Raw genomic sequence first — 24,854 nt, 5'->3', positions numbered from 1 at the left:
GCTGCGGCTCACATTTCAACGTTTTGTTACGGCCTGCTTCCTGCCGTGCCGGCTACGGCTGGCCGATAGGGCGACCAGCTATCTTCAGGACAGCGTCTCTTACCAAGCGACTAGACTGTACAACAACAACAAAAATGTAACTGTAGTTTGACAGTCGTTTGAATCCCTCCTTTACGGCGAAGTAGGTTCGCCAAAACACCACAGTTTGTAGAAACATAAAAAAAAACGCTGAATAACATCATGCATTGTCTGCCATTGAACCCATCATTGTGAGGACAGCTGGTGAGGCACTCCAATTAGTGGGTCCGGTTTCCGAAGCTGACATTAAAGAGAGAAATGAGAGTGCTGACCACATGCAGCGGCAGTAATGCCGATAAGTGGCACCTCATTCAGAGGACAAAACAGTTATCCGCAACAGGCCTCAGCAACTGCAGCGCCAGGCAGTTAAGTTTGTAAGTAGTCTTCATTGATAGAACATGTAATTATGGCAGACTTCTGGTTTATCTCAGCGTTCTTTGTTAGAAATCAGCGACAGGCTTGAATTACTGAATGTGAAATTTATGCAAGGTTTGAGATCTAGACGAGTCGGGCTCGAAATGTTCTTCACTACCCAAACAAGATTTTATGAAATTCGTCTTCCTACTGCAACGTAACTGAAGGCGCTCGTAAATAGCTCTTCTACAAAGCTACTGTTATTTGCTTTCAAACTATAAATCTTAATCGTATGGTTGATTTTCGTAGACATTTTTCCTCAGTTACTGCTTCAATGTTGTTTAACTTGTAGATACAAATAACTATTGCTCGTATTTGTCAATTGAATTTTATAGCTAATTTGAGTATTAAATTAAGCTTAAGTTGCTTCCATGAAACACAACGTATCTGAATCCAAACACCTCAAAACATAACATTTATAGTTACACAAATAATTATATTAGAAATGACATACTGAAATACGTGAAGCTGCTGTATAATTAATGTTTAACTGTACGACTGGTTTCAGTCAGGGACTGTTTTCCAGTATCTACCATTCAACGTTACGGATATAGAACAGCTGTCATACAAAAATAAAGTTTGAAAATTAAAGTAAAATACAAGCAATACCGAGAAATTTGTTAATAGCTGGTGTTACTTAACTATGTCATAAAATAAACGTCAAAACATAATATTTATAATAATATTATAATAATCAGTGCCTTTGTAGACCACATTAGGTGTCTAACATGAATATTTGAAAAATTTTCGGTTAAAAACCAAAACGAAAATTCTGCAAGACAAAGTGCTCAACAGTTGTTCCTACATACCAGATAAATAGCATTAACCTTAACATTTTCTTATACTAAAAATACTGGGGTACCCAAATGCACGTTCCCACTCGGTGTACCTGGGGAAATGGTAGCACAGATTCATAAGATTCATTCATAAAAACTACTTTTACTCGATATTAAAACGAGATAGCTATCGGCAAAACGGTGTTCAGGACAAGGAATAACAATTCTCAGTAAATAAATAAAGGTAATACATAATATTCCTAAACTTTTTTCGTTTATTTAACGACTTTCGCTCTTCGAGGCTATTGAATCTCGCTGTTTTTCTAAACGTATAGTAAGTGAAAGTCACAACAACCACATTTCCTCTATTTGGTAAACAAAGGGCGACATCTTAACCTGTTGAAAAGCAATGAAATTAATAAACATATGGTAGGCAGTCTGTACTTGCATTTCAGTCGGTAAATAGACTGCAGAAACGCGAGCATCAGATCAGTTCCACACAATGAAGAACAGGTACAGCTAATCAACAGTGGGACGATCGAGGACGCCTGATAAGTTAGTTAGTTTATGTTCCATGGATCATTTTGAGCTATAGATCGTAATGATGTGGAACGAATCATTTTAGATTCACATCACAAATTAATTTGTGCATATGGTTACATTCTGAACATTTATAAAAGGAGTAGAAAGAGTTGTCAAGGAGAAACTTTCTAATTTTGTTTTCAAATTTTACTTTTGTGTCTGTCAGACATTTTATACCAATGGCTAAGTGACCAAAAATTTTTGTTGCAGCACTGTGCACTCCTTTTTGTGGAGTAACGAACGTCATTTTTCCTCCTGGTATTGTAATTATGTACATGATTGTTCCTTTCGAAGTGTAATAGATTATTCACAACAACTTCATAAGGGAATAAGTATACTGTGGACCAGTACTCAGAACACCCAGCTCCTTAAACAGACGTTTACAAGATCACTGTGGGTGAGCATCACGTATTATTCTTACAGCACGTTTTTGTGCAATGCAGACTTTCTTTCTTAAAGATGAGTTACCCCAAAACATTAATGCATATGATATTACTAAATGAAAATATGCAAAACATGTCAATTTACTAATTTGTCTCTCTCAGAGATTCGCAATGATTCTAAATGCAAATTTGGCTGAATAACGTTTTTTTAGGAGTTCCAAAACCCGCTTTTCCGAAATTTAAATATCTCATCAGTATGGACACCCAAGAAATTTGAAGTTTCCGACCCTCTTTCCTTGAGATGTATCATACTTATCATTGGTGTAGTACCACTAGGTGTTAAAAACTGAATATGTTGTGACTTTTTTAAATATGAGAGTGAAACAATTCGCGGAAAACAAGTTAATGGTAGGGAAACCTCAGGAACCTCCGTTTCTCGAGAAGGCTACGCAGACAATGGCGTGACCAGGTGTAAGAAAATCTGACACGATCTAACTCAGGACAGAGAATGATGGACAGACTTGATTAGGACGACCAAAAGTCACTCGGCCTAACAGCGTCCCCAGGAGGAGAGCTTTTAACTGTGCCTTTTCATAAGAAATGAAATTGCAGTGCATTAAATGAAGGTTGCTAAGACAAACGAACAAGTGGGAGGACAGAAATTTATGCCGAAACAAGCCGGTTTCAAGAGGGATAAATTATTTACGAGTCAAGTATTTAATCTTAACCAATAAACAGAAGTTGAGTGTGAGCCAAAAATAGTAACATTTGTGATTATCTTTAACCCAACAGAATTCTACTTAATAAACTTTAACAAAGAATGTCACTCTTACTGAAGCAAGACCCATCTTACTTAGTAACAGGAAACTCTGTGTCGACTTTCAGCAAAAGGGCAGCAGATGGACGGATTAGACGAACGATTGAAGTAGAGGAAGTGTACTCTCCCCCTTGTCGTTTAATGTATGTAGTAATAAAAAACCTTGTCCTCAAAACACCTAATCTCTTTCTTTACGCTAACTGCCTTATCTTGGCGGAACAATCCAAAAAATTTGAATGTGCAGAGGGTATTCTAGAAGACGCTATTAAAAGTCTTTAGAATTTCTACAAAGACAATGAGCTGATCCTCAGTCCATACAAGAGGCAGGGGAAAGTATTTCACAAGCTGGGAGGAGATTTCGCATACATTACCACATTTTATTGGAATAATGTTACCTAATTTCTGGTACACTGACTTTTCACACACACACACACACACACACACACACACACACACACACACACACACACATATATATACACTTGAAAAATGACCCAAGGCCGAAATCAATATCGTACAGTGGGATAAACAGTGTGTAGTCAAATTGAAGTGGATTAACTTTCATTTAAACAGTATTACATGACTGTGGTAACAGAATTCGGAAAGATTACTATTTAGCTTACTTCGCTAACAGCTAGATATTTAATGTCACTAGCTAAATGATCAATTTTGGTAGCAATATTATCCGTATCATTCTGAGCTAAAGTAATTTTTAATTAAGAGTAATGATGTTTTCTCTTCTGGTACTGTATTAGTGGATGCCATCATTCTTTCTGAACTCTAATAAATAATTTACAACAAATTTCACAAGAAAAAATAATTACTGTGATGCAGTATTTATAATATTAATCTCTTTAAACAGATGACAGAGGATGAGAAGCATAAATTATTCTTACGATAAGTGTTTGTATAGTAAAAGGTGGATTACCCCAGAATAAAGTTCTATGTGACCTTACTGAGTGAAAAGGATCGAAGTCATTTAATTGAATTATTTGTCTCTCTTCAAGGCTTCACTAACACGGTGTGCAAAAGTGCATGAACTGAGCTCTTAACGCAGCTCTGAAATGTCTACCAATGTAAATGCTCATCAATATGTACAGCCAAAAAAGTTAGTCATCCAGCCTTGCATACTAACTTTTGCTCTTGCTTTATATTTATGAGTTGCCTCGTGTCCTCTGATGTGCAGAATTATATGTTCACTTTTGGTAACGTAAAGAGAGAGATCATTTGCAGAAAACCATTGAGCAGTCCTAACCACATTGTTTACAATTTCTTCTGTTGCTCGATGTCTGTAGAGTTTGATTATAATACTAGTGACATCTACAAAAAGAATTAATTCTGCTTCATATGTATTAATTGCAAAATCATTAAGATGTATGTGAAACAACAGAGTACCCTAAATCGAATCTTAGGGAACTCCAGTAACTATTTTCCCCCATTAGTAAAACATCGCCTGTCTGCAGCTGATGAATTAAGACGAACAGCGTTCCTTATTCTTTTTGTTAGGTTTCAAGCCGGTGTCTGTAAGGTGTACCATTAATTCCATAAGCCTTAGTTTTTGTGATTCAGTGTTGCTCTTTACACGAACAAATACCATGGGTAAGTGAAAGAAAATACGTTCATCAACTTACATATACTGCAAACTACTGTGAAGTGCATGGCAGAGGGTACGACATATTAGGTTTTCTTTCTGTTCCAGTTGCGTCTCAAGGGGGGGGGGGGAGGGGGGGGGGGGAGAATGACTGCTTAAATACTTCTTCGTATGTTGCTATTACTCGAATTTTGCGTTAACGGTCCCGATGGCAGCGGTACGAAGCGGCTGAAGGATATGTTTAGATTCTTCACTTAATACTGCCTCCTGAAATTTTGTGAGTGGGTTTTCGTGTGATAATTCGCGGTTTAAAGAGTCTGCCAATTCAGACTTTTCAATATTTCCATAATTCTCTCCCTTTAGTAAAAGAAACCAGTGACCCCTCTCGGCACCTTCTTTGCATACGTTCAATATCCCCTTGCTAGACCAGTTCGTTATGGGTCCTACTCGTGTGAGCAATATTCTAAGATGATTTGCAAGCAGTTTCATTTGTACGCTGAATGAATTTTACCAGAATTATGCCAAACTACCGAAATCTGCCACCTGTCTTATACCCAACTTAGCCTAAGTGATCATTTCATTTCATATTCCTGCAGATTGTTTTTACCAGACAAATATATGAGCTGATTGATTTCAGTTATGATACGCTGACATGGTATTCATAAGATACTACTTTTCTGCATTATATGACATTCGAAATATTGCATTTCTGAGCAGGTAATGCAAGTTGCCAGTCTGTGCACCACTTTGAAATTTTATCAAGATCTGACAGAATATTTGAGCAGCTTTTTTCAGGTAGCACTTCATTATGGATAACTGCATCATCTACAAAATCTGAGGTTGTTATTAGTATGGTGTGCAAGGTTGTTAAAGTACAACATGAACAACAAGGGTCCGAACACATTTCCCAGAAACACGCCTGAGTTACTTCTACTTCTGTCGATGGCTCTCCATCCAAAACGACATGCTGCTGTGCGGTCGGGCCGGTCTGTTGAGCGTTCTATAGAGGCGAGTGTATGGCCGGACGAGGTGAGTCAGGAAGGTTGTATGGTACAGCGCGTGAGCGAGGCGGCCGTGCCGGCTGGCCTGACGCTGCAAACAGAGCTCGGCACTGGGGAAAACACAAGGCTAAAACGCCTGGCGAGAAGCGGGTGAGGGCCAAGACGGCCTGCCGACTGAAAGTGTCACAGTGAAAGTATCGAATACTCACTAACAAAGTCCAAACTGCTTACACGTGAGGTACATAAAATGTGACTCCTTTTGAAACCGGTGGAAGCCCTACAACTCAAAATTATTACCATATTTGTATGACGTCTCATTTAGAAGTTATTATAATTTAAATGTTGATTTATTTATTTATAACAACGTAATAACCATGTGCATATATGTTATTAATTCGTACGACACACCAGCGAATAGGTCACGATTTTAACTACGTGATGAGAAAGCTTGGATGTGCGATATGCACAAAACTAAGTTGTTAGACAAATTATTTGTAACATTTAATTCGACTGTGATGAAGCAAAGGGTTCTGCACGCCATCATTGCCGGCCGCTGTGGCCGAGCGGTTCTAGGCGCTTCAGTCTGGAACCGCGCGACCGCTACAGTCGCATGTGCATGGATGTGTGTGCTGTCCTTAGGTTACTTAGGTTTAAGTAGTTCTAAGTTCTAGGGGACTGATGACCTCAGATGTTAGCTCCTATACTGCTCAGAGCCATTTGAACCATTTTTTGAGCACGCCATCATTTAACTTTAGAATATTGACACTGCAGTAGGAACTACATGTACTAACTTATGTACATTTTGTGAAGCTTGCAAGAATTAAGAAATGTTCGTTGGGTCGCGTAATGTCGCAACGGCGAGTAGAAAACCGACTTGCTGTTGACCAGGTCCTGAGACATTCTGTCAGAACAAATTTAAGACAGTCTAAATATATGTAGATTCATTGATATGTTTATTAAATAGGCCTACGTATAATGTATCCTTCCCTCACAACCACGGGCCTTGCCGTGGTAGGGTGGCCTGGGTATCTCAACGATACAGATACCGTACCGTAGGTGCAACAACAACGGAGGGGTATCTGTGGAGAAGACAGAGGAACGTGTGATTCCTAAAGAGAGGCAGCAGCATTTTCAGTAGTTGCACCGGCAACAGTCTATGTGACTGATCTGGCCTTGTAATGTCAGCTAACATGGCCATGTCGTGCTGGTACTGCTAACAGCTGAAAGTAAGAGAAGCTGCAGCCGTCATTTTTGCCGAGGGCATGCAGATCTACAGTGTGGTTAAATGGTGATGGCATACTCTTGGAGAAAATATTCCGGAGGTAACATGGTCGCCCATTCGGACCTCCGGGCAGGGAGTACTCGGGAGAATGTCGTCGCCAGAAATAACAAGACAGGTATTCTATGGTCCGGGAGTGGAATGTTAGATCCCTTAATCGGGCAGGTAAGTTAGATGAACTGGAAATAAATGAAGTTCGGTGGCAGGAGGAGCAGGACGTCTGGTGAGCTGAGTACAGGTTTATAAATACAAAATAAAATAGGGGTAATGCAAGAATAGGTCTAATAATGAATAAGAAAAATAGGGATTTTGGTAAGCTGCTATGAACAGCATAGTGAACGCGTTATCGTAGCAAAGATAGACATGAAGACAGCACCCACCACAGTGGTAAAAGTTTATATGTCTGCTAGCTCCGCAGAGGATGAAGAGATTGAAGGAATGTATATGAGGTAAAAGAAATTATTCAGATAGTTACTGGAGAAAAATGGGGACTGGTATTTGACAGTAAGAAAAGGAATAGAACGAAAAATGGTGAGACAATACGGAATTAGTGGTAAGGAATAAAAAAGGAAGCTGCCTGGTAGAATACTGGGTTTAAGAATAACGAAAGGAATTACGGGAAAGAATAAAAGAGGAAGGTGCCTGGTAGAACACCTGGTTTAAGAATAAAGAAAGGAAGTTGAATATGTAGAAAAGACCTGGAGACACTGAAGGTTTCAGATTGATTATATAGTGGTAAGACAAACATTTAGGATCCAGATTTTAACGTGTAAGACATTTCCAGGGGCAGATGTGGACTCTGGCCACAATTTGTTCGTTATTAACTGAAGATAAATGCCGGCCGGTGTGGCCGTGCGGTTCTAGGCGCGTCAGTCTGGAACCGCGTGACCGCTACGGTCGCAGGTCCGAATCCTGCCTCGGGCATGGATGTGTGTGTGATGTCGTTAGGTTAGTTAGGTTTAAGTAGTTCTAAGTTCTAGGGGACTGATGACCACAGATGTTGAGTCCCATACTGCTCAGAGCCATTTTTTTGAAGATAAACACTGACCAAGTTGCGAAAGGATAGGAAATGAAAGAGATGGGACCTGGATAAGTGGAATGAACCAGAGGTTCTTTAAACTTTCGAAAGGCGAATTAGGCAACAACTGACTGATCGTACACCGAAAGGTATGCAGTAGAAGACGAATAGGTAACTTTCAAAGAAGAAATACTGAAGGCTGCAGAGAATCGCGTGCGTAAAAATACAAGGCATAGTAGACGTACTGGATATCACATTGGATACTGAATTCAGTCAATGTAAAAATACGGGAAATGAACGAGGCAATAGGGAATACAGATGTCTAAAATATGAGACTGACAGACACTACAAAATCGCTACCCAGCAATTGTTAGAGGACGAATGCTAGGCTATAGAAGCATATCTAGCTAGGGGAGAGATAGATACCGCCTCTAGGAAAATTAAAGAGAGATTTGGGCAAAAGAGAAATAGCTGTGTGAATATCAAGAACTCAGGTGGAGGACGAGTACTAACGAAAGAAGGGAAAGCTGAAGATCTAAGCCGACACAATGCCACTGGTGTAGACGACATGCTGTCAGAACTACTGATAGCCTTGGGACATACAGCTGTAACAAAACTATTCTGCCTGTTGTGTGAGATGTATGAGAGTGGTGAAATACCCTGACACTGCAAGAAGAATTAGATTCTGACAAGTGTGAATAACACCGGACTATCAGTTTAATAAGTCACGGTTGCAAAATACTAACACGAATTAAAGAAGACCGGAAACACCGGTAGAAGGCGATCTCAGAGAAGATAAATTCGGATTTCCGGAGAAACGTAGAAACACGCGAGGCAATACTGATCATAAGACTTATCATCGAAGGTGGGTTAAGAAAAGGCAATCCTAAGTTCACAGCATTTGTAGATTTGAAGAAAACTTAACAATGTTTCCTGTAGGGCACCCACTGAAATTCTGAAGGTGCGTGGGTAAAAGACAGGGAACGAAAGGTTATTTTAACTTGTAAAGGAACCAGACGGCAGTTATTAAACTCGAGGGGCCTGAAAGGGGAGCAGTGATTAAGATGGGAATGAGAGAGGACTGTAAGTTATCTCCAGTATTATTCAATCTTAACAGTGATAAATCTGTGAAGAAAAGCAAGATGGATTTTGGAAAGGGAATTAAACTTCAGGGAGAAAAAATAAAAACTCTGAGGTTTGTTTATGACATTGTAATTCTGTCAAAGTCAGCAAATAACGTCGAACAGCAGCTGAACGGAATGGACAGTATGTTCAAAGAAGAGTATAAGACGAACATCAACATAAGCAACACAAGGACAATGGAATGCAGTCGAATTAAATCAGACGATGCTAAGGTAATCATAATAGGAAGTGAGACATTAAAAATAGTAGTAGGTGAAATTTTCTATGAGGGCAGTAAAGTAATTAATTATGGTCGAAGTAGATAAGATACAAAATGTAGAATGCCAATAGCAAAGAAAACGTTTTTGATGAAGAGAAATTTGTTAACATCGTATATAAATTTAAGTATTAGGAAGTCTTTCCTGAAGCGATTCGTCTGGTAGGTAGCCTTGAATAGAAGTGAAACATGAGCGATAAACAGTTTAGAGAAGAAGAGACAGAAGCTTTTGAATTATGGTGCTGCAGAAAAATGCTGAAAATTATCTAGGTTGACCATGTAACCAATGAGGAGGTACTGAACAGAACTGAGGAGAAAAGAAATTTGTGGCACAACTTACTAAAAGAAGGGATCGGTTGATGGGACACGTTCTGAGACATCAAAGGAGGGTCAATTTAGTACTGAAGGGAAATGAGGGGAAGAGGGTTAATATTTTAGAGAGAGGCCAAAAAATAAATACAGTAAGCAGTTTCAGATGGATGTAGGTTGCAGTAGCCATCAGAGATGAAAAAGCTTGACCAGGACAGAGTAGTATGGAGAGCTCCATCAAACCAGTCTTTGGACTAAAGACAATAACAATTCTTACAAGTCATCATAAAAGTTATTACTTCGGAAAGTTGGTCCAGGGAAAGTAGAAATCTTCGCTTGAGTGGTTGGTCATGTGACCAAGTTGTGGAGAAAGCAGGAAAAAGAAACATGTGGTCTTCCGTCGGCGTGATCTCAGTGATTAAGATCGGGAGTTCGACGAGCCACATGCGTTAAGATTTTCAGTATACTTGTACTAAGGAGTTAGCGCGATTGTAGGTGACCGCATTACGACATTATAGTATTTTGCAGGTGAGTAGTAGAACTGCTACAAGTGTCTGAGTTAACTTGAAAATCATCCAGTAAAACTGAAGTAATATCTAGTGTTCCCCAAGGAGGTATTATAGGCCCTCTGTTGTTCCAGATCTACATAAACGATTTAGGGGACAAGCTGAGAAGCCATCTTATTTTGTTTGCAAATGATGCTGTCTTTTACCGTCTTGTAATGTCATCAGATGATCGAAACTAATTGCAAAATGATTTAGATAAGATATCTGCATGGTGCAAAAAGTAGCAATTGACTCTAAATAACGGAAAGTGTAAAGTCAGTCACATGAGTACTAAGTGGAACCCTCTAAATCTCTTTTACGTAATAAACCACACAAATCTAAATGCTGGTAACTCAACTAAATACTTATGGACAACATATTACAAGTGACTTAAACTGGAACGAACGCATAGGCAATTTTTTGGTGGTGGTGGTGGGGTAAGCAAACCAAAGACTTGCTGAAAAAACCAGCTCTCACTGTTTCACTGTTTACCAGCTGTAAAAACAAGCTTTTTTTGCAGCTGGTAAACAATGAAACACTGACAGTGACAGCTCAGTATATAAAACGTCCAATCCAACGATCTGGAAACAGTTCGTGAAGATATGCTGTAGTACTTCGTGCAGTATGGGCTGTACAGCCATCATACACTTTTCCGCGTTCAGTGTTTAGTCTATAAAAACGGTCCTATGAGGTGATGGGTCACTATTCCACACCACACGTCTAAGCTCCATGGACGCCAAGGTTCCATCTGAGGAAGTCAACGGGGACTGTCGACATACTAATAGTGCATGTTTCGGCGTTCACCTGCCCATGACTGGTAAATGTAGCTTCATCAATAAACAAGGTACGTAATAAATCTGGAGTATTCTTCCTTAATGTCCATGTACGGAAGTTAACACGTGTCTCATTATCGCTCCTATGCAGCTCTTGATGGAGAGAGATGTGATAGGGATGGGACCTATGTCGACGCAGAATGCGTAGGACACTTCCTTGTGCAACTGCGCAGAAGCTAACGTGCGGACCAACTTCAATAGCGGCAAGAACATTAATTTCCCCCTCTTCTGTCGTCACTTGTTTCCTTCTCTCGCGTTTTCTAGGTGTTACATTACCACTTTCTTGGTTGACGAAACTGATAAATAGTTGACGAGATGGTTAACGTTTATTAGGATATCTTCGCGCATGCACAATACAAGGACCAACTGCATTCTTCCTTCCTACACTCTCCATACACCATGAGCATGTCGGCTTCCCCTTCATTGGTAAAATCCCGTCGTCTACTCACGACATACTTCTTGGACTGTCACACACAAAATGACTAGCAAGCTGCAATGCACTCAAGGACACACCAGCACACTGTAAGCAAATATAGCAACATCGTCCCTAGCAACGACACAAGTTGAATGGCCCAAATAAGGACCGATGTGGAAACCTTTCCAAATACTATATCCCGCAAACAACTCGCGCTAGAATCCTGAAACCAACACCACTGACGTTCTAACTTACCCTCCTTTTAGTTCGTTAATGTCAGTAGGCAATGTCCCATTTAAAAAAGTGTATCTTAGCACAAAAAAAAACACTCTCTACGTATTATTACAAGTTATTTATTGGCTAACAATACGAGTCTCTGACTATCAACCTGTTCTATGAAATCCGCACATCATTAGCACTTTCCATTTCCAAAATACTTCCGATACAAGCTCTAGATTATTCACCCTGCATATGCTACGAACTGTGGGGTTAGTTGGTGTTCGGAGCTTTTGTTTGTCGCTCTGCTTCCGTTGGTGTGCTTTGTAGATCGATTTACTTAAATAATTACAGCAAATCTACTTAGAACTGTATTTCCATCTTTTCGTAGATGTTTCTTATTCCTTTGGTTGTAATACATTTAGAATCAGAATTCAAACCAGTGTATTTAGGCTACAGCATTGTCCTTCGGGATACGTTATTTCATTTTGTTTTGTTAATCAGTCTGATTTTAAATGTGTTTCTGACTTACGCTTAGTTATACAAATACTTCGCTGACTATTATGCTGAACCACATCACTGCTGAACTGTTATTTGGGCCAAAAGGCAGCAGTCCACAACAGACCCTTACAAGGGGAAAGCGCCTACTCTCATCATCGATTTCCTCTAAATTTATGTTGTATGCGAGATTTGGCCAGAAATGAGAGTCACGGAAGTGGGAGTTGCAGATGGTCAAGCTTTTATGAAAAAATAACATTTCCTGCTTGGGTGGGCGAAGCATAAGCTATATATGTTAGTGTCGTTTCTATGCAGTGGTTGGTGCAGTGGAAAGAATGCAGACAGTTAACCGCGGGTCGTGTGGGCGAGTCCCTCCGTGGAAACTTTCTTCATTTGTCAATTTTTAAGTTACTTACACTACAAATAAACCGAAATAATGGGTAATATATTACCAGAATGGGATTATAAGGCGCACATTAGAATTTGATGTAGAAAATTGGATGCATTTATTACTTTATGTTTGATGATTTACAAGTGCTGGGGTGATATTCATGGTAAAAACACGAGAAGTAATAATTTTGTCGGCATTTTGCACACGTTATAAACGCCTCATTTATCGAATTGGGTGGTTCTTTTAAAACTTCTGTAGAAGAAATATATTCTCACTGTGGTCTCACAATATTATCGGAAAAGTTAGCAAGCGAATGAGCTTCGTAGCCGTAGCTAGCGTTACCCTCAAGGGTCGAGGAGCCGATTTTACCTGCACCAGGAAACTACTGTTCGGATGCAGCTATTAAGGGCTGCTCGAAGGTTAAAATGAAGCTAACTGAACACGAAGTCCTGTATTCTTTAATTACTGTCACTTCTTGGAAAGCTAATTGCAGAGACCTCACGGACGCCGAAATTACATTCTTTTCTTGGATATTGATTTTCAATCCCAAATTGTGTTTTGTTTTTCCTTTTCATGCCTTATATGTAAATATTAATAAATGCAATCATTGAGCATTACTTCGGTTTATTTGCAATGTAAGTAACGTACAGATTGAAAATAGTAAAAATTTTCCTCATAGGGTTTCTACCCCACGACCCTCGGATTAGTTTCTCTTCCTTTCCTTAATACTGAAGTAGTTGTATCCCGATGGTCTTCGCGTGGCATTACCAGGGGTGAAGATGATGAACCCTTCAAGTAGAAATCGAACCCATGCCAACACATAGCGACCAATGGCCTTCGTAGTGTGGTCCCTTCAACCCCCACAAAACCAACCCAGCGCATATTTAACTTTCATTTTGTACAATGAATCCTTCCTAGCGCCCAAAGGAAAGCGTGGGGGCAAAGTGGTTGGCTGGTTGTTTGGGGAAGGAGACCAGACAGCGTGGTCATCGGTCTCATCGGATTAGGGAAGAATGGGGAAGGATGTCGGCCGTGCCCTTTTAGAGGAACCATCCCGGCATTTGCCTGGAATGATTTAGGGAAATCACGGAAAACCTAAATCAGGATGGCCGGACGCGGGATTGAACCGTCGTCCTCCCGAATGCGAGGGGGGCAAAGTGGTAAAGAGTCGCAACCAAAGGCCTGGCCACCATGTCACTTTCCTTCCCCCCAGGAACCAAGGACAGTATAAGGAAATTGGGGTAGAGGTAAAAAGCACACAAAGGAGGCGAAGTTTTTTTTCCCACCACCACCACGCATAGCAAGAAACCGACACTCCAAGGAGGAGGGAGCGGCAATTCGTCACACTCGAAGAGACTATCGACGTACAATTTTTCGGAGGAGAATATTCCAATGACCAGAGAGTAACTGGTACTAAGAGTCGAAAATGTGTGGATCAACTACTCATTGCAGTAACACCCCACTGTTGAGCTCCGTTAAAAAAGATACTGCAAAGAAAATTAGAGAAAAAATGTCTGTATTTGGGTTTGTGGACAACTGCAAAATGTCGTTCATTACGAAAGTGCCAAAAATCGAGGACTTTTTCTTGCCATCAGCAAACAAGTAATGAACTGCGTGTCTACAAATCCACTCCACGGAGTTCGTCTTCATTTGTGGGCTGTATCCTGAGTCCGGAACGAGGAGGAATCTGGTGAGGACTCGTGCGGCCAGCATCTGTCACACCGGGAACCAGACTCCTTCCTCGATATACAGACCAGGCGATGCTCGTCCGTGCCCATAACATCATAGGTGACGCACAGTGGTGTAGCTGCAAGCTGAATCCTGTGGAGGTGTGACCGGCATACTTGCTTCCCGACTGTAAAGTATCATGCAGACTGCACCATTGAGGTGGCGCAGTGGTTAGCACACTGGACTCGCATTCGGGAGGACGACGGTTCAATCCCGTCTCCAGCCATCCTGATTTAGGTTTTCCGTGATTTCCCTAAATCGTTTCAGGCAAATGCCGGGATGGTTCCCTTGACAGGGCACGGCCGATTTCCTTCCCAATCCTTCCCTAACCCGAGCTTGCGCTCCGTCTCTAATGACCTCGTTGACGACGGGACGTTAAACACTAACAACTACCACCACTGCACCATTGCACACCGATTGCCAGATGGTACGCCAGTCGACCGACGTGGGGATGCTTCCTGTCAATCACAGTCACTGACCTGTTCTGCTGAAGGAAGTGATAGATCACCTCCGTCGACATCAAGTACGTTGGAAATATCACAGTACGGACATAGCTTAGTTCGATGAAAAAATGGCGGAAGTAGAAGAAGGGTGTTGGGACGTCCGAAAGCTGGATAGGGGATGAGAGAGAGCGTGGTGCAAGGATCTTCAGCAACAGACTGGTAAGGCATATGGGGGAACGGTGCCACAACATCATTTGAGAACTGACGAAACGAGCTATGGCCCTGTCAGGGACATAATGCAGGCCTAAATTGCCTCTGCACCGCAGGAGTGTGAAGGTCTCGCACACTATCTTGGACAGCAAGCCATGGCAAACATATGATCCCCATGCCACTAGCATGCGGCAGGCCATGAATGGCTTAATGGGGTGTGTCAGTGCCGCGTGGGGATATGTGATGCCGTATATACATTTACGTATTGTGTCCGGTACAAGAGATCGAGGGCTAATAGACGATGATCTAGGAGCCCAACTCGTAATTGGATCAGTAGGTGCCGACAGCTGAGGGAGATCGTGGGATAAACATCACTCGCGAAACCAAGTCTTAAGCATTGGATAGTAGCAGCTACATGCAGTGGAGCAGTGCTTTCCTCAGGAAGCCCCACTCCTACAGCTATAGAGCTCAATTTTCGGAGGTTAAGACAGCTACCAGAAGCCTCGCTTTAGGTGGTTACCTATTCCAATGAGTCCCTGACCTCAGCACCACAACGAAGAACGAGGTTGAGATCGCCTCCATTAGCAGTACAGCCACCGAGAGACATCCAAGACAGGCTGCAGAGCAACAGTTCCATGGCAAAAGCATACAATAGTTCAGAGAGCGTGCAGCCTTGATGCATCGAATGACAGATCAGGATGGGAGAAGTGAGACACCCATTGTAGAGTACGCACGACGTCACTCCAAAAAGCAGGCGCATTAAGATATAGACAGTAGCATCAGGGTATCCTATATTGTGGAGCACCCTTTCTAGGTAGTCGTGATCAGCCAGGTCAAACGCCTGTCTGAAGTCAAGAGCGACCAAAAGTCGAGGCATGTTCGGTGTTGTAGTGCGAAATGCACCCACAACAGCATTGGGCAGTTCTTCGGGTTTAGCATAACGACGTACAGACATATACGCCTTAATGACTCCCCATAACGAGTTGTCAGGCGTGATGAGGTCAGGATTCCTTGGTGGCCATTTCAAGGGAGCTGGTGTTGATGATGAGCCACCACACATCCACCGTCCTGGAAAGTGTTCATTTAACAACCAGCGCACTGTAAGAGCGTAGTGAGGAGGCGCTCCGTCTTCCTGCAAACATATACGATCTGTGAGGCCCCTTGCCTCAAGCTGAGGTGTCAACCATGTTTTTAAAATGTCATTAATTTTTGCCATTCACTGTCAAAGCAGATGTTGTGATTTTACCGCTGCCCGTTTCATTACGTGAGGTGGCTCCTTTCTGACTCGACTGTGTAATGAGAGTTCTGTTTGGCCCAAACGACAATATTCCTACCATGTGAGCTGCGATAAATGGCACATCGATCTAGATACATAAGCTTGGAACGGTTCATTGCATTTGGAAATGGAGTTAATAAAGTATGGCATGTCGAAACGCGCTCATTCCGGTCTGTACACGATAATTCTTTCAGAATGTTAGTCTAAAAGGTCAGATCTTAAGGTCTTTTTCATGTGATCTCCCATTGTTGTCCTCGGTATACCGATTTCCGAAGCATGTATACGTATCGACTTCATAGGAGATTGTTCAATCAAAGCACGTTTTTCTTCTCGTGGCTGCTTTCTTCCACTCCACGGCCTGTCTTTCCCAATCTAAAAATGTTACCCTTAGCGGTGTAGCTTTATTAACTCTTTCTTAGAATGCTCCAATAATCTGTCTCGTTGTCTGCCCTGTCTACAACTTCTTCCCTGACATCCGGGAAAGACTAAAACTAAAACATATTGATCCCAGCCGCGGTATGGTACATTTCATCACAGGACATGGCCCTTATCCCACGCACCTGTACCGCGTGAGTCTGCAGCAGACTAATAGATGCACATGCGGGGAAGAAGGTTCCCCTGAACATACTGTCTTCTTCTGCGGACAACGCACGAACATAAGACACACAGTACACATAAATCGCCTGAACACACAGAACGAACTACATGCCATAATACGCGACCCGGAAAGGTGGACTGAACTCAACAAACTAACGGATGAAATCTCGAAGATCCAACAAATAGAATACTTGCGCAACAGACCCTACCGAAGGCAAGTCGGTCCAAACAGACGTCACGATGCCCAGGGGGACACAGATATGGTTAGCACCACGATTGATGAAGAAGAAACAGATACAGACCAGGGCACCAACACAGATATTGAAGTGTCCAGCGCGGATGATCCATAGTGTCAACCAAGTCAAATTCAAAGAACAGAGTGGAACAACCGACAAGAGGTGCACAAGTCACACACAATCCTAAAAACAGATTGCACCGTATATATAAATAGTTTACAGCATCTCCATGTCCAATAAGAGCTTAAAGCTAGGTACCTCTTCAAGGGACCTACACCTTCCGTTAAGAGGCAGCGCACAGTCTGTATGGAAGGATCTTAATTGTGGTCCCTCTCTTTTGAGCCCAACCCGACGGATACCTATGGTAGATCGGGGAAAACCACCGCTCAGGCTGTGTTGCTGGCGGGGCTGGAAGGTGCTAACTGCCACACCACGTATCATTGTAAGTCTCATTGGATCAGTGTGAACTGTTTGTACAACCAACCTACACAGCCTATACCTCAACCTCCACTATACTAAGAACCTCTCATCTGAAGCTTAAAGTTGGGCACCTCTTCAAGGGACCTACGCCCCCCTGGTAAGAGGCGGCGCACGGCCTGGATGGAAGGATCTTAATTGTGGTTCCTCTCTTTTGAGCCCAACCCGACGGATACCTATGGTAGATCGGGGAAAACCACCGTTCAGGTCGTGTTGTCGGCGGGGCCGGGAGGTGCTTGCGCCTGATGTACTCTACTAGGAGCCTTGCAGGCTCAACACAAACCGTTAGCGTCATTACCTTATTACTTTTACCACGAGTACCCTTTCATTAGCAACTTTGAGCCAAGCACAAAATCAGTTACCTCTCTATTGTATATCGTAAATAGTTTAGCAGGCTGGACATGGAGGTCTTAGTCTTAGTTTCTAGCTTTAACGTACCCTAATTTCTTCTAGTTAAGGTAGTTTTTAGGATGGTAGATGTTAAAGGCATGGTGAGCAACGGCCAGCGTCTTGAGGGTCATTCCAAGACCCGGGCCGCCGCCCACAACCAGGTGACGGGCCATATTATACCTATAACTTCTGTATTCAGTTCTCTTCCTTCCTTCTTTCTAAATATTTAATTTCGTTTTGTTTATTAATATCTTACTTGATTTTGTATTAGTTATAAGTTTTTCTAATGCTGCACAAAAAAAAAAAAAATAACAAATGGATCTAAACAGAGCCCGCCTCCACGTGGCGGGACACGGGCAACGGTGTGAGTGGGGACGGGAGCCGGTGTGGTGTTACTTTAAGTCACTGCGGACCCCGGACCCAGTCACAGCGGCTAAGTGGCAATATACGACCCACCATAAGAAATTAGACGGTGGGTCATAAAATATAAGCAGCTAGTGAAAAAAAAAAAAAAAAAAAAAAAAAAAAAAAAAAAAAAAAAAAAAAAGAAAGTGTCTGCCCTAAGTGTTGTCGTTCATGCACCCAGATACTCCTCAATAGCGTAACTATGACCGCTCACATCTGCCATGGCTATAAATTAAAACTCGACTGCCGACTGCGACTGTGAAAATACGTAAATATGAATTCCAACAATTGACTCTAATAACTGACTCGAACCACTCATTAGAAGTAACATAGCAACCAGCCGGTATAATAACATTTGACACTAAACAGGGGTTACAGAGGTGCGTGAACTTCTCGGCCATCATGTAGATACGTCTGTTAATTTTGCGTTGCCTTTTAAAATATATAAACAAGAACGAAAATGTACCATGCCGATTGTGCTGTAAGATAGTTTAGTACTACGGTCGCAGGTTCGAATCCTGCCTCGGGCATGGATGTGTGTGATGTCCTTAGGTTAGTTAGGTTTAAGTAGTTCTAAGTTCTAGGGGACTGATGACCTCAACTGTTAAGTACCATAGTGCTCAGAGCCATTTGAACAATTTGAATAGTTTAGTATATCTATTTCCTTGTTTTGTAACGCATCATACACGCAGCAATTTTTATTTTATTTTATGGTGGGGGAATGTCTTACGCTGTTTTAATGTAGTCGTCTATCACTTACGTACACGTACCGTGCTACATGATTTTTTTTCTCCCCACCACACCTTTGTATTTTACGTTAGTTTCCACCACTGTTGGCCAACTGCACTTTGGGGTGTCTGATATGAGTAGGTTCATAATATTTTGTTGTTATTTGTACAACCTTTGAGCGTAGTGTTTGAAATACCACACTTTTGTCCTAACTACCTGTTTATCATGATCTGAGAGCCTAACTACTGGATACACATTTATCTGTTTACTTTGACCTTATCTAACCGAGGATATCAATCAGTGTTCTACTATCTTGATCCAAACATGTTGGAAAATTGCTTATTGAAATCAGTAAGTGAAGGGAAGCGGTGAGATTTAGGAGAAAAAATATCAGCTAATTCCCTTTCTTTCCTTTCTATCCTGTTTGTTTGAATTTGTGTACGTTAAATTTCATTACTCAAATGATATCATGTACCTATATTAACTAATAAATAATGCAAATAGCCACTAGGCTCCTGAATATTCATTACAGAAAAACTGTAAGGCCGGAAACAACTTTTACAACACATATTGCAAGTGACACATGGGCATCAACATTTTGATCTTGAAATTTTGAATTTTAGATGAAAATTAATTTTCATTCATAATATTTTTTCATATTGACTTCTTCTTGAAATCCCAGTTCAGTCAGATAATTATAGATACTGATTATGCACAAAATGAACTAGCAATCTGCAGGGAATGCAATTTACAACTATAATGTATTTATAAAAGTCTTAATTTGACCCTTATCCAATATGAGAATTACTTAAATAAATTTTTGGTAGTAAATATTGACGTAGTTAATGGTTCTCTGAGTTCAACCACTTTAAAATTAAAGTCATTTGGTCCTGAGCTTAAGTAGGAAGGTAACATGCGTCTATTGTTACAGATATGAAAACTGTTAAATAATTTGACGTTTAAATGTAAGCGGTACTCATGGGGCTTTGGTTATTTTATATAATAAACACAATAGTTTCTTACTGTGTTTTCTTTAATTAATGAGTTACCACCCATCGAAATGAATCATCAGTTCTCAAATAGTGAATCTGTGGTCCTACAACCCAATACTACGCAAATGAATACGATCGAAATAAATATTAACAACTATTGTATGAAAATGGGTAATACTTTTGGTGGTTACCAGATTTATGTCGACATCCCCGTCAACCATGGACCTCGCCGTTGGTGGGGAGGCTTGCGTGCCTCAGCGATACAGATAGCCGTACCGTAGGTGCAACCACAACGGATTATCTGTTGATACGCCAGACAAACGTGTGGTTCCTGAAGAGGGGCAGCAACCTTTTAAGTAGCTGCAGGGGCAACAATCTGGATGATTGACTGATCTGGCCTTGTAACGCTAAGCAAAACAGCCTTGCTGTGCTGGTACTGCGAACGGCTGAAAGCAAGGGGAAACTACAGTCGTAAGTTTTCCGGAGGCCATGCAGCTTTACTGTATGATTAAGAAGAGAAATTTTTTAACATCGAGTGTAGATTTAAGTGTCAGGAAGTCTTTTCTTAAAGTATTTGTATGCAATGTTGCCCTCTATGGAAGTGAAACATGGACGATAAATACTTTGGACAAGAAGAGAATAGAAGCTTTCTAAATGTGGTGCTACAGAAGAATGCTGAAGATTAGATGGGAAGATCACGTAACTAATGAGGAGGTACATAACAGAATTGGGGAGAAGGGAGATTTGTGACACAACTTGACTAGAAGAAGGGATCGGTTGATAGGACTTATTCTGAGGCATCAATGGGCCACCAGTTCAGTATTGGAGAGCAGCGTGGAGGGTAACAATCGCAGAGGGAGACCAAGAGATGAATACACTAAGCAGATTCAGAAGGGTGTAGGTTGCAGTAGGTACTTGGAGATGAAGAGGCTTACACATGATAGAGTAGCATGGAGAGCTGCATCAAACCAGTCTCTGGACAGAAGACCTCAACAATAACAACTACGCTCAAAATGTATCAAAGCTAGTCAGCATGATATATGTGTCTCCAGTGTGGAAATATGCGTTTTGAACACATGTGGACGGCACGAACGTCACACAAAACAAGATATTACGTATCATTAGCACGTACATTGCATAATACAGTGAATTTCGTGTGTAGTTCTCGGTGAACATGTTCACGACACACGACTGCACAGGAACTCAAGATATTATAAGAAACCATTCCGCCAAAGTCTGGGAAACAATGGCAACAACCGTACATGGAAACATAATTGGGCACAAGTAGAGTAGGGGAGTAGAGGAATCTAACCTCCTACGGGAAAGCAAACCCTAATAGCGCACAAAACACTGTGTCTGCGAGCCTCTACACAGCAGCGAATATTACTGTGCCAATTGCATTCATGCACTCTGTCACCAGGCTGTAACGGGGAAGATCACTACACGTAAAACACAGTGAAATTTCTCAGACCAATTAAAATGAGACATTGATTCCGTAATCAAACAGATTTCATGGATGACGTCTTTGGCATGCCTTAGGAACGGACCGCTGCAACTGATCCAAGATACATAATCGATGTCCAGCAAGAACGGTTTCTTCCCCAGTACTAACACATCCTGGCACACGTGCCTGAGCATCATCCGCCAGCACACATCCAGATCGTCGCACAATTTTTGATAAAAGCTTCCCTTTCACAGAGGTGACAGTAGAACTTAGTCTGATGATCACCGTGCATATAGCAGTGTCGAGTGGTTCCAATTCTTAATTTTTTTGTGGTTCAAAATTATCAGATCCTCTCCTGCCTTTCATTTTTATTACAAAAATAGCCGGACAAGTGCTAGTAGGACTCGCGCTCTGAGGGTTCCACACAAACTTAGTTCTGTGTATAGATTGCTCATCTATAAGATTCGATGAGTGAGTTCGCAAATATCAAAATATGTGACCTAAGGCCGTACTTTTGTTTACACTGCTTAGAAGCTTGTAACCTCCCCACAAAAAATTCTACGACAATATATAAAAAAAAGGAAAATGGAGCCAAGTGTAACCTCCCTGGACAAATTATTAAAATGAAAATAATTAAACGTTAATGGGCATCGTGCTAAACATAACCTCCCAGCAAAATTTTACAAGACAATACAAATGTTAATTGTAAGTAGGCTGTTTACGTTTTCTTTATGTAAGTAGGCTGTTTAGGTTCTTATATTGGTAACACCGCCGCCACGTAGCGCTCTCTGTATGAAAATGAAATCACTGGCTGTGCTGTGAGCAGTCTGTGGCTAGTTTGCATTGTTGTCTGCCATTGTAGAGGGGCAGCTGGATGTGAACAGCGCGTAGCGTTGCGCAGTTGGAGGTGAGCCGCCAGCAGTGGTGGATGTGGGGAGAGAGATGGCGGAGGTTTGTAATTTGTCATGAACTGCTATATTTATATATGATGATATCAAGGTAAATACATTGTTTGTTCTCTATTAATATCTTTCATTTGCTAACTATCCCTATCAGTAGTTAGTGCCTTCAGTAGTTTGAATCTTTTATTTAGCTGGCAGTAGTGGCGCTCGCGGTATTGCAGTAGCTTGAGTAGCGAAGATTTTTGTGAGGTAAGTGATTTCTGGAAGATATAGTTTAATGTTAGTCAGGGCCATTCTTTTGTAGGGATTTTTGAAAGTCAGATTGCGTTGCGCTAAAAAATATTGTGTGTCAGTTTAAGCACAGTCATGTAAAATTGTTTTAAGAGGACGTTTCATATGTCGACCATTAGCCGAGGATACCTCACTGGAATCTTCTGATTTTTTTGTTGTAGTTTGTGTAATTAGTGTAGATTTTGTTTATTGCTAGCGTGTAATTGTAGAGAAAATCTTCTTTGTAGTTGCAGTCTTTCATTGTTGTACAGTAAAACAGTTGTGGTATGCATGTAGATTTGCACCAAGTATTTCGCAGCTGCAATTAACTAGATATTATTTTCAGTGCTATGTTAATGTGTTCTCTTACTTTTGATCTTCAAATTGTGTTTTTCTGTGTTGTCGTGTGAAATATTGTGACAATTATGGCGTGTGAAAAACGTAACACTAGGCTCCAAAGTAAACTGAGAAATGACAGTGAAGACGAAAGCAGTGTGTTAGCGCCGCAGAGTAATGAATTAACTAATGTTCAAAGTAGTAATTTGGTAATTGCGCATAGGGAAATGGAGCGGGCGGCAAACAATGGTGTAGACAGTGAAACAGGTAGTGAACAGGGAAGCGTTATCGATCGATTGGTCGGCAACAGCTCGCCTCAGGAATCGGGAATGACAGAACACAATATTGCAAATACTGCAGACTCAGGTTTTGGATTCTCACCGTTTTCTCAAATGAGTCAAGACACATTTTCCGCTTGTCAAAACGTGAATGTTGCCGGTGCAACTTCACTGCCGAAAAGCACTGAGGAGCATGTTTTAGACACCAGTGCATTGTTATTACAATTAATGCAACAAATGGGACAAAAGCTTGAAAAGTTAGACACAATGGAACAACACCAGAGACAAACACAGCAACAGTTAGACACAGTGGAACAAAATCTCAAAAAGTTAGACACAGTGGAAGAAAATCTTAAAAAGTTAGACACAATGGAACAAAATCAGAGACAAACACAGCAACAGTTAGACACACTGGAACAAAATCATAGACAAACACAGCAACAGCTTCAAAAGTTAGACTCATTGGAACAAACTCTTGAACAAACGCGTGAAGATTTAACTACTGAGTTACATAACATTGAATCGAAATGTCAAAAAGTCTGTAATGACGTAAAAACTCAAATTTGTGAGCATTTTCAACCTATTTTTTCGCGGCATGAAAAGGCATTACAGAATCACGAAGCAGCCATAAAAGAACTGCAAATTATTGTTCATGAAAATCATGAGACCTTGCAAGCTAAATTTGACTCAGTTGCATCTAGCGATTCGGTTACGCAACTTGCAAAAACTCAGGAAAACTTAAAGAACACAGTAGATTCGATTTCAACACAAATGGACACTCTGAAACTTGGTTCAGAAAAACACATTGAGGAAATGTGTTCACTATCGGAGAAAGTAGCCGAACTTTCGGATCAGTTCACTAACTTATCTATGAAGGTAGATGATAATCTGGACGACACAAAACCGGTAGTCTTTAATGACACAGAAGAGTGCGAACAAATTAGGAAATTCAAACAAAATCAGAATGAAATTAATACGCAACACCAAAGAGAAATCCGGGAAGTACAAGATCAGCTGACTCAGGTAATACAAGAATTACGTATTTCAGAGGCCACTCGCGCTCCAATACGGGAAGAGGGACTTAGAAATACGGAACAACCACAAAATAATAACACAGGACACTTCGGAAGTTATGAAAGAAATTGGCAAGGTGCACCTAATTTTGAAATGGAACCGCCGAAACGATGTAACAATGACCGATATGCGACTCGCCGACATGATGACTTTGACTATAAGCTGTTCATTACTACACGTAAATTCAAAACATTTAAGAATTCTGGCAACGACATTCATCCACAAGCATGGCTCCATCAATTTTCTCATTGTTTTCCTCCCAACTGGTCATTAGAGCACAGATTAGAATTTATGTGTGGCTACTTAGAGAATGAACCAGCTGTAAGAATGCGGTCGGTCATTCACGATTGCCACAGTGAAGGAGAGTTTTACCATGCCTTCCTCTCAGCATATTGGTCTCAGGCAACACAAGACCGAGTAAAACAAAGCATCATAATGAGGAAACGTTTCGAACAATCTGAATTTTCCAGTCTTATGAAATATTTTGAAGACATGTTGCACAAGAATCAGTACCTGTCAAAC

The sequence above is a fragment of the Schistocerca piceifrons genome, chromosome X, assembly GCF_021461385.2.
Source record: "Schistocerca piceifrons isolate TAMUIC-IGC-003096 chromosome X, iqSchPice1.1, whole genome shotgun sequence".
NCBI lineage: Eukaryota > Metazoa > Arthropoda > Insecta > Orthoptera > Acrididae > Schistocerca > Schistocerca piceifrons.
The sequence above is the reverse complement of the archived record's forward strand: the minus strand, read 5'-3'. Positions refer to the sequence as shown.